Here is a 7,790-nt window from a genome sequence, read left to right as displayed (position 1 = left end):
TAAAATAAAAATGTATGTATTTATGGTGTACAACATAATGTATTGCTATATGTATACATTGTGGAGTGGCTAAATCAAGCGGTTTCACACATGCATTGCCTCACATACTTATTTTTTTGTGGTGTGAGCACTTAAAATCTATTGTCAGTGGTTTTCAAGAATATGGTTCTTTTTTTTTTTTTTTTGAGACAGAGTCCCACTCTATTGCCCAGGCTGGAGTGCAATGGCACGATCTCGGCTCACTGCAACCTCTGTCTCTCAGGTTCAAGTGATTCTCCTGCCTCAGCCTCCCGAGTAGCTGGGATTACAGGCTCGCACCACCATGCCCAGCTAATTTTTTTATTTTTATTTTTTTTAGTACAGATGGGGTTTCACCATGTTGGTCAGGCTGGTCTTGAACTCCTGACCTCGTGATCCGCCCACCTCGGCCTCCCAAAGTGCTGGGATTACAGGCGTGAGCCACCGTGCCCGGCGGAATATGGTTCATTATTATTAACTCTAGGTACCTTCTTGTTCCATGGATCTCAAAACTTATACCTCCTGTCTATCTGAAGCTTTGTATCTTTTTGTATTGTTTTGTTTTTTGAGACAAGGTCTCACTTTGTCACCCAGCCTGGAGGGCAGTGGTGTGATCATGGCTCACTGCAGCCTTGAACTCCCTGGGTTCAAGGGATGCTCCCACCTCAGCCTCCCGAGAAACTGGGATTGCAGGTGCGCACCACCACGCCCAGCTAATTTTGTATTTTTTGTAGAGATGGGGTTTTGTCATGTTGCCCAGGTCAATCTCAAACTCCTGAGCTCAAGCAGTCCTCCCACATTGACCTCCCAAAGTTCTGGGATTACAGGTGTGAGCCACTGTGCCTAGCCTGAAACATTGTATTCTCTGACTAAGAACTTCCCATTGACACAGTGGCTAACGTGTAATCCCAGCACTTTGGGAGGCCAAGGCGGGAGGATCACCTGAGGTTGGGAGTTCGAGACCAGCCTGGCCAACATGGTGAATCTCTACTAAAAATACAAAAATTAGCCAGGCATGGTGGTGCGTGCCTGTAATCCCAGCTACTTGGGAGGCTGAGGCAGGAGAATGGCTTGAACCCGGGAGACGGAGGTTGCGGTGATCCGAGATCATGCCATTGCACTCCAGCCTGGGCAACAAGAGCGAAACTCCGTCTCAAAAAAGAACTTCCCATTCCCTCTCTTCCTCCTCCACCCCCGGACTCCCTCCAGCCCCTGGGAACCCCCATTCTACTCTTTACTTCTATGAGTGCCACATTTTCAGATTCCACATGAGTGCCATCATGCAGTATATGTCTTTCTGTGCTTGGCTGACTTTATTTAACCTATGTCCTCCAGGTTCATCCATGCTGTTCCAAATGACAGGACATCCTTCTTCTTCTTCTTTTTTTTTTAAGATGGAGCCTAGCTCTGTCACCCAGGCTGGAGGGTAGTGGTGTGATCTCAGCTCACCACAACCTCCACCTCCCGGGTTCAAGCGATTCTCCTGCCTCAGCCTCCTGAGTAGCTGGGACTACAGGCGTGCGCCACCATGCCTGGCTAACTTTTGTATTTTTAGTAGAGACAGGGTTTCACTATGTTGGCCAGGCTGGTCTCGAATTCCTGACATCATGATCCGCCCATCTCGGCCTCCCAAAGTGCTGGGATTACAGGCATGAGCCACCACGCCCTGCCAGGATTTCCTTCTTTTTTAAGGCTGCCTAGTATTCCATTGTGCGTACACACCCCGTTTTCTTGGTGCGTTCATCCATTGGTGGACACCTAAGTGGATTCCACATCTTGGCGACTGGGAACAGTACTCCCATAAACATGGGAGTGCAGGCGTCTCTTTCACATACTGATTTCATTTCCTTTGGAAACGTACCCAGCAGTGGGATTGCTGGATCACATGACGTTTCTATTTTTAATTTTTTGAGGAAGCTGCGGTTGTAATGTCTCAGCTGAGAACTACAGAATGAGGAGGAGGGGCTACCTGGAGATCCTAAGGAAGCCTGGATGTTACAACACAGGGAAGGGTTAGCGTAAGAGCCCTGAGTAAAGGCATCCTTTCCAGTGTATGAAAAACAGCGCAGCGGCTAATGGGGTGGATCAGACAGGGAGAGCTGAGGAACCTGGAGGTAGGAAGGAAAGCAGCCAAGGCTAACAGGATCCAGATCATGGAAGGCGTTTTAGGACACCGTAAAGAATCTGGCTTTTGTTCAAAGTGGAAAAGGAAGCAATTAGGGGTTGTTAGGATTGGAAATGACACAATCTGGTTTCTGTTTTTAAAAGAATCTTAGGCCGGGCGCGATGGCCAGCACTTTGGGAGGCCGAGGCAGGTGGATCACGAGGTCAGGAGATCGAGACCATCCTGGCTAACACGGTGAAACCCCGTCTCCACTAAAGATACAAAAAAATTAGCCGGGCGTGGTGGTGGGCGCCTGTAGTCCCAGCTACTCGGGAGGCTGAGGCAGGAGAATGGCGTGAACCTGGGAGGCAGAGCTTGCAGTGAGCCGAGATCGCGCCACTGCACTCCAGCCTGGGAGACAGAACGAGACTCCGTCTCAAAAAAAAATAAAAAATAAATAAATAAATAAAAAGAATCTTGCTGGGTGGCGGAAAGATATCAACTTGGTGAGGATGTCAAGTGAACAGGGTACAGAAGACGGGGGTCCTTGGGAAAGACGCTGGTGGTCTTGCAATTCTAGGAGAGGCGACGAGAGAAAGCCTCTCCAGAGACAGTGCTTGATGTGGGGCCCGCATGCCTCCAAGGAGAGCGTCTCTGGTGGAGGGAATAGCAGATCCGGATGCCTGGAGGTGGGCGGCAGCAGGAGAGATGAAGCTACACTAGCTAATGGGAAATTCCCTCACTCGGCAAGTATCCTAGAGTGCATTGTGCCCTGTTACAGACGGGCACTGCAGATAGAGCCATGAAGAAAATAAAGTCCTCTAGGCCAGGCGTGGTGGCTCATACCTGTAGTCCCAGCATTTTGGGAGGCCGAGGTGGGAGGATCACTTGAGCCCAGGTGTTCAAGACCAGCCCGGGCAACATGGCAAAACCCCCGTCTCTACTAACAATACAAAAACTGAGCTGAGTGTGGTGGTGCACGCCTGTAGTCCCAGCTACTCGGGAGGCTGAAGCGGGAGAATCGCTTGAACCCGGGAGGCAGAGGGTTGCAGTGAGCCGAGATCACAGCACTGCACGCTCCAGCCCGGGTGACAGAGTGAGACTGTCTCCGAAAAAAAAAAAAAAAAAAGAACAAAGTCCCCTTAGCAAGACATAGTGGCTTATGCCTGTAATCCCAGCACTTTGGGAGGCTGAGGCGGTGGTTCACCTGAAGCCAGGAGTTCGAAACCAGCCTGGCCAACATGACAAGACCCTGTCTCTACAAAAAAAAGATACAAACATTAGCCGGGCATGGTGGCATGTGCCTGTGGTCCCAGCTACTCAGGAGGTTGAGACGGGAGAATTGCTTGAACCCAGGGAAGTTAAGGCTGCAGTGAGCAGTGATCACATCACTGCCCTCCAGCCTGGGTGATAGAGCCAGACCCTGTCTTAAAACAAAAACAAAAAAAGTCCCTGTCCTCATGGCATTCCTGCACTTTAAGGGAAGACCAATAATTACCCACAGGAACACACAGACATGTCACACTATGTCAAACAGTGACGTGTGTGATAAAGAAAAAAAGCTGGGCATGAGAGCAGGAGTAACCAATGCAATTCTAGGAGAGGCGACGAGAGAAAGCCTCTCCGGAGATGGTGCTTGATGCGGGGCCCGCATGCCTCCAAGGAGAGCGTCTCTGGTGGAGGGAATAGCAGATCCGGATGCCTGGAGGTGGGAGTGTGTTTTGCCTGTTCTAAAAAGAGTAAAATGAACGCTGTGCTGGAGGAGAGTGAACGAGGGGAAGAGGAGTAAAACATGAGATCTGGCAGCCGGCAACGTTTGGAGAGAGGCATTTGGGAAACAGATCCCCAAGGACTGGGTTATGGAGCCCAGCTGGGCTCTCCATAAATACCTGGGAGACATGGGGCGCATGAGTTGACAGCTGTCACTCAGGTTGTCAACTGTGAGGTCCTCTACATCTGGCAAGCTCTGAACTCATAGGGTGTTTTTGAGAAATATAAGCGTGTATACAGTTGATCCTTGAACAACACGGGTCCGAACTGTGTGGGTCCACTTATCCAGGGATTTTCTTCCTCTTCTGCCACCTGGAGACAGCCTTCCTCTTCCTCTTCCTCCTCAGCCTACTCAACCTGAAGATGATGAAGATGAAGACCTTTATGATGATCCACTTATACTTAATGAACAGTGAATATACTACTTTCTCCTTATGATTTTTCTTTTTTTTTTTTTTGAGATGGAGTCTCACTCTGTGGCCCAGGCTGGAGTGCAGTGGCGCGATCTCAGCTCACTGCAAACTCCACCTCCCAGTTTCAAGCGATTCTCCTGCCTCAGCCTCCTGAGTAGCTGGGATTACAGGCACGTGCCACCATGCCCAGCTAATTTTTGTATTTTTATTAGAAATGGGGTTTTACCATGTTGATAAGGGCTGGTCTCGAACTCCTGACCTCATGATCCACCCACCTCGGCCTCCCAAAGTGCTGGGATTACAGGCGTGAGCCACTGCGCCCGGCCTTTTTCTTTTTTTTAATCTGATTTTCTCCTAGAGCCTTCGGATGAGACCTAGCATACTTTTATTTTATTTTAATTAATTAATTTATTTATTGTACTTGAATGTCAGTAGGGAAAGTATCTGAGTCACAGAGCACCAAAGTATGTTAGCAGCTGAGAATGCGTATGAGTCTGCAGCAACTTCCATTTTTGCCTCTTCAGAAGAAAGAATTCCACTGAGGGGAATAAGGCAGGAGAGACCAAGGCAAGCTTTAGAGCATTAGTGAAAGTTTATTAAAAACTTCAGAACAGGAACTAGGCGGGCGCAGTGGCTCACGCCTGCAATCCCCGCACTTTGGGAGGCCGAGGCGGGCGGATCACAAGGTCAGGATTTCCAGACCCAGCCTGACCGATATGGTGAAACCCCGTCTCTACTAAAAATACAAAAATTAGTTGGCCGTGCCGTGATGGTGGGCGCCTGTGGTCCCAGCTACTTGGGAGGCTGAGGCAGGAGAATCGCCAAACCCGGCAGGTGGAGGTTGCAGTGAGCCAAGATGGCGCCATTGCACTCCAGCCTGGGCAAAAGAGCAGGACTCCTTCTCCAAAAAAAGAAGAAAGAGAGAAGGGAGGGAGGGAGGGAGGGAAGGAAGGAAGGAAGGAAAGAAAGAAAGAAAGGAGGGACGGGCCGGGCACCGTGGCTTATGCCTATAATCCCAGCACTTTGGGAGGCCGAGGAGGGGCGGATCACCTGAGGTCAGGAGTTCGAGACCGGCCTGGCCAACATGGCGAAACCCCATCTCTACTAAAAATACAAAAATTAGCTGGGCGTGGTGGTGGGCGCCTGTAATCCCAGCTACTCAGGAGGCTGAGGCAGAAGAATCTCTTGAACCCGGGAGGTGGAGGTTGCGGTGAGCCGAGATCGCACCATTGCACTCCAGCCCAGGCGTCAGGGCAAGACTCCATCTCAAATAAAGAAGAAAACAAAACTTTATATTGATAACCTGGATTTGTCTGCCTCATTCTTCAGTTTCTTAACTCCATGTGCATTTGGGGGCTGCTTTGCACATAGGGCCCTTTCACAGGAGGGGAAGGCTTGTTACACAGCAAAAGGTATTGGGCGCACTCCTGCGCAGGTTGCCTCTCCGCTCTGCTTCCTCCTTTGTGGACCGAAACTGATGACAATACGCACCTCGTGGGCTGTTGAGTGATTACGTAACTTAATGCATATAAAGGGCTCAGATCATTGCCTGACACACAGTACGTGGTGCTCAGTAAATGTTGGTTGTTGTGGTTATATGCAATTATTCCAAAATCTGAAAAATCAGAATTCCGAAACGCTTCTGGCCCCAAGCATTTTGGATAAAGGATACTCAACTCTTATTTATATACTAAAATACTATTTACTTCATCCTTTCCTTAAAATACATATATTTCAGCCTGGGCAACATAGTAAGACCCCATCTCTACAAAAAGATACAAAGATTAGTTGGGCATGGTGGTGTGCACCTGTAATTCCAGCCAGCTGGGAGGTTGAAGTGGGAGGATTGCCTGAACCTGGAAGGTTGAGGCTGCAGTGAACTGTGATCTTGCCACTGCACTCCAGCCTGGACAACAGAGCAAGACCCTGTCTCAAAAACAAATAAATAAAAAACAAAAACCATATGTTTGCTTAAATTAAAAAAAAAACACAAAAAACAAAACTTCGGCTGGGCACGGTGGCTCACACCTGTAATCCCAGCACTTTGGGAGGCCAAGGTGGGCAGATCACGAGGTCAGGAGATCAAGACTATCCTGAGTAACATGGTGAAACCCCATCTCTATTTAAAACACACACACACACACACACACACACACAAAAGCCAGGCGTGGTGGCGGGCACCTGTAGTCCCAGCTACTCGGGAGGCTGAGGCAGGAGAATGGTGTGAACCCAGGAGGCGGAGCTTGCAGTGACCCGAGATCATGCCACTGCACTCCAGCCTGGGTGACACAGCAAGACTCGGTCTCAAAAAAAACAAAACAAAACAAAACAAAAACCTTCAAGCAGCTATGACGTAAGTGAGCACAGGTTTACTCATTAGTCTTTGTGTACGTATCAAAGAAAAACGTGAGCAAATATTTACATACCAAGTGTCCTGAAATTAGGATCAACTATATATTTATTCCATAACTTGTCATTGTAGAAGACATTATTTTTGTAGCATTTAGAGACTCATTTGAATAATTCAAATGATTATGAACTTGCAACCTGGAAACCATGACAGTTATGGACAGCTATGTTTTCTAGAATCTTTTTTTTTGTGAAAAATTCCCCTGATTAAACGGTGTAAATTATGTTTGCAAAAAGAAGGTGAATTTGCTGAACAAACGTATGATAATTAGCCATGGCTGTGACTTTGCCGATAGTTTTTGTTTTGTTTTGTTTTGTTTTGAGATGGAATCTCACTCTGTCACCCAGGCTGGAGTGCAGTCGTGTGATCTGCAAGCTCACTGCAAGCTCCGCCTCCTAGGCTAATTTTTTGTATTTTTAGTGGAGACGGGGTTTCACTGTGTTAGCCAGGATGGTCTCCATCTCCTGACCTCGTGATCCGCCCATCTCAGCCTCCCAAAGTGCTGGGATTACAGGCATGAGCCACCACGCCCGACCTTTGCCGATAGAGTTTTAAGTATCTCAACCTGCACGGAAGTGCATAGATTATTTTAGAATCTGGAACAAATAAAAAGTCATTCCTCTTTGCAAAGTTATTCTGTGCATAAAATAAATAAATGACTCTAACAGATTAAGTCTAGAACAGTGGTTCTCAATGGAGGGCAATTTTACCTCTTGTTTTAAGATGTAGGGTCTTTTGGGGGGTGGTGTTGTATGTTTGTTTGTTTTTAGAGACAGGGTCTAGCTCTGTCGCCCAGGCTGGAGTACAGTGGCGCAATCTCTGCTCACTGCAACCTCTACCTCCCGGGTTCAAGCGATTCTCCTGCCTTGGCCTCCTGTATAGCTGGGATTACAGGCGCCTGCCACCACACCCGGCTAATTGTTGTATTTTTAGTAGAGTCGGGGTTTCACTATGTTGGCCAGACTGGTCTCGAACTCCTGACGTCAGGTGATACTCCTGCCTCGGCCTCCCAGAGTGCTGGGATTACAGGCGTGGGCCACTGCGCCTGGCAAAACATAAGCTTTATTATTCAGTT

The sequence above is a fragment of the Pan paniscus genome, chromosome 20 (genome assembly GCF_029289425.2).
Source record: "Pan paniscus chromosome 20, NHGRI_mPanPan1-v2.0_pri, whole genome shotgun sequence".
Lineage (NCBI taxonomy): Eukaryota > Metazoa > Chordata > Mammalia > Primates > Hominidae > Pan > Pan paniscus.
This window is presented reverse-complemented; position numbering follows the sequence as displayed.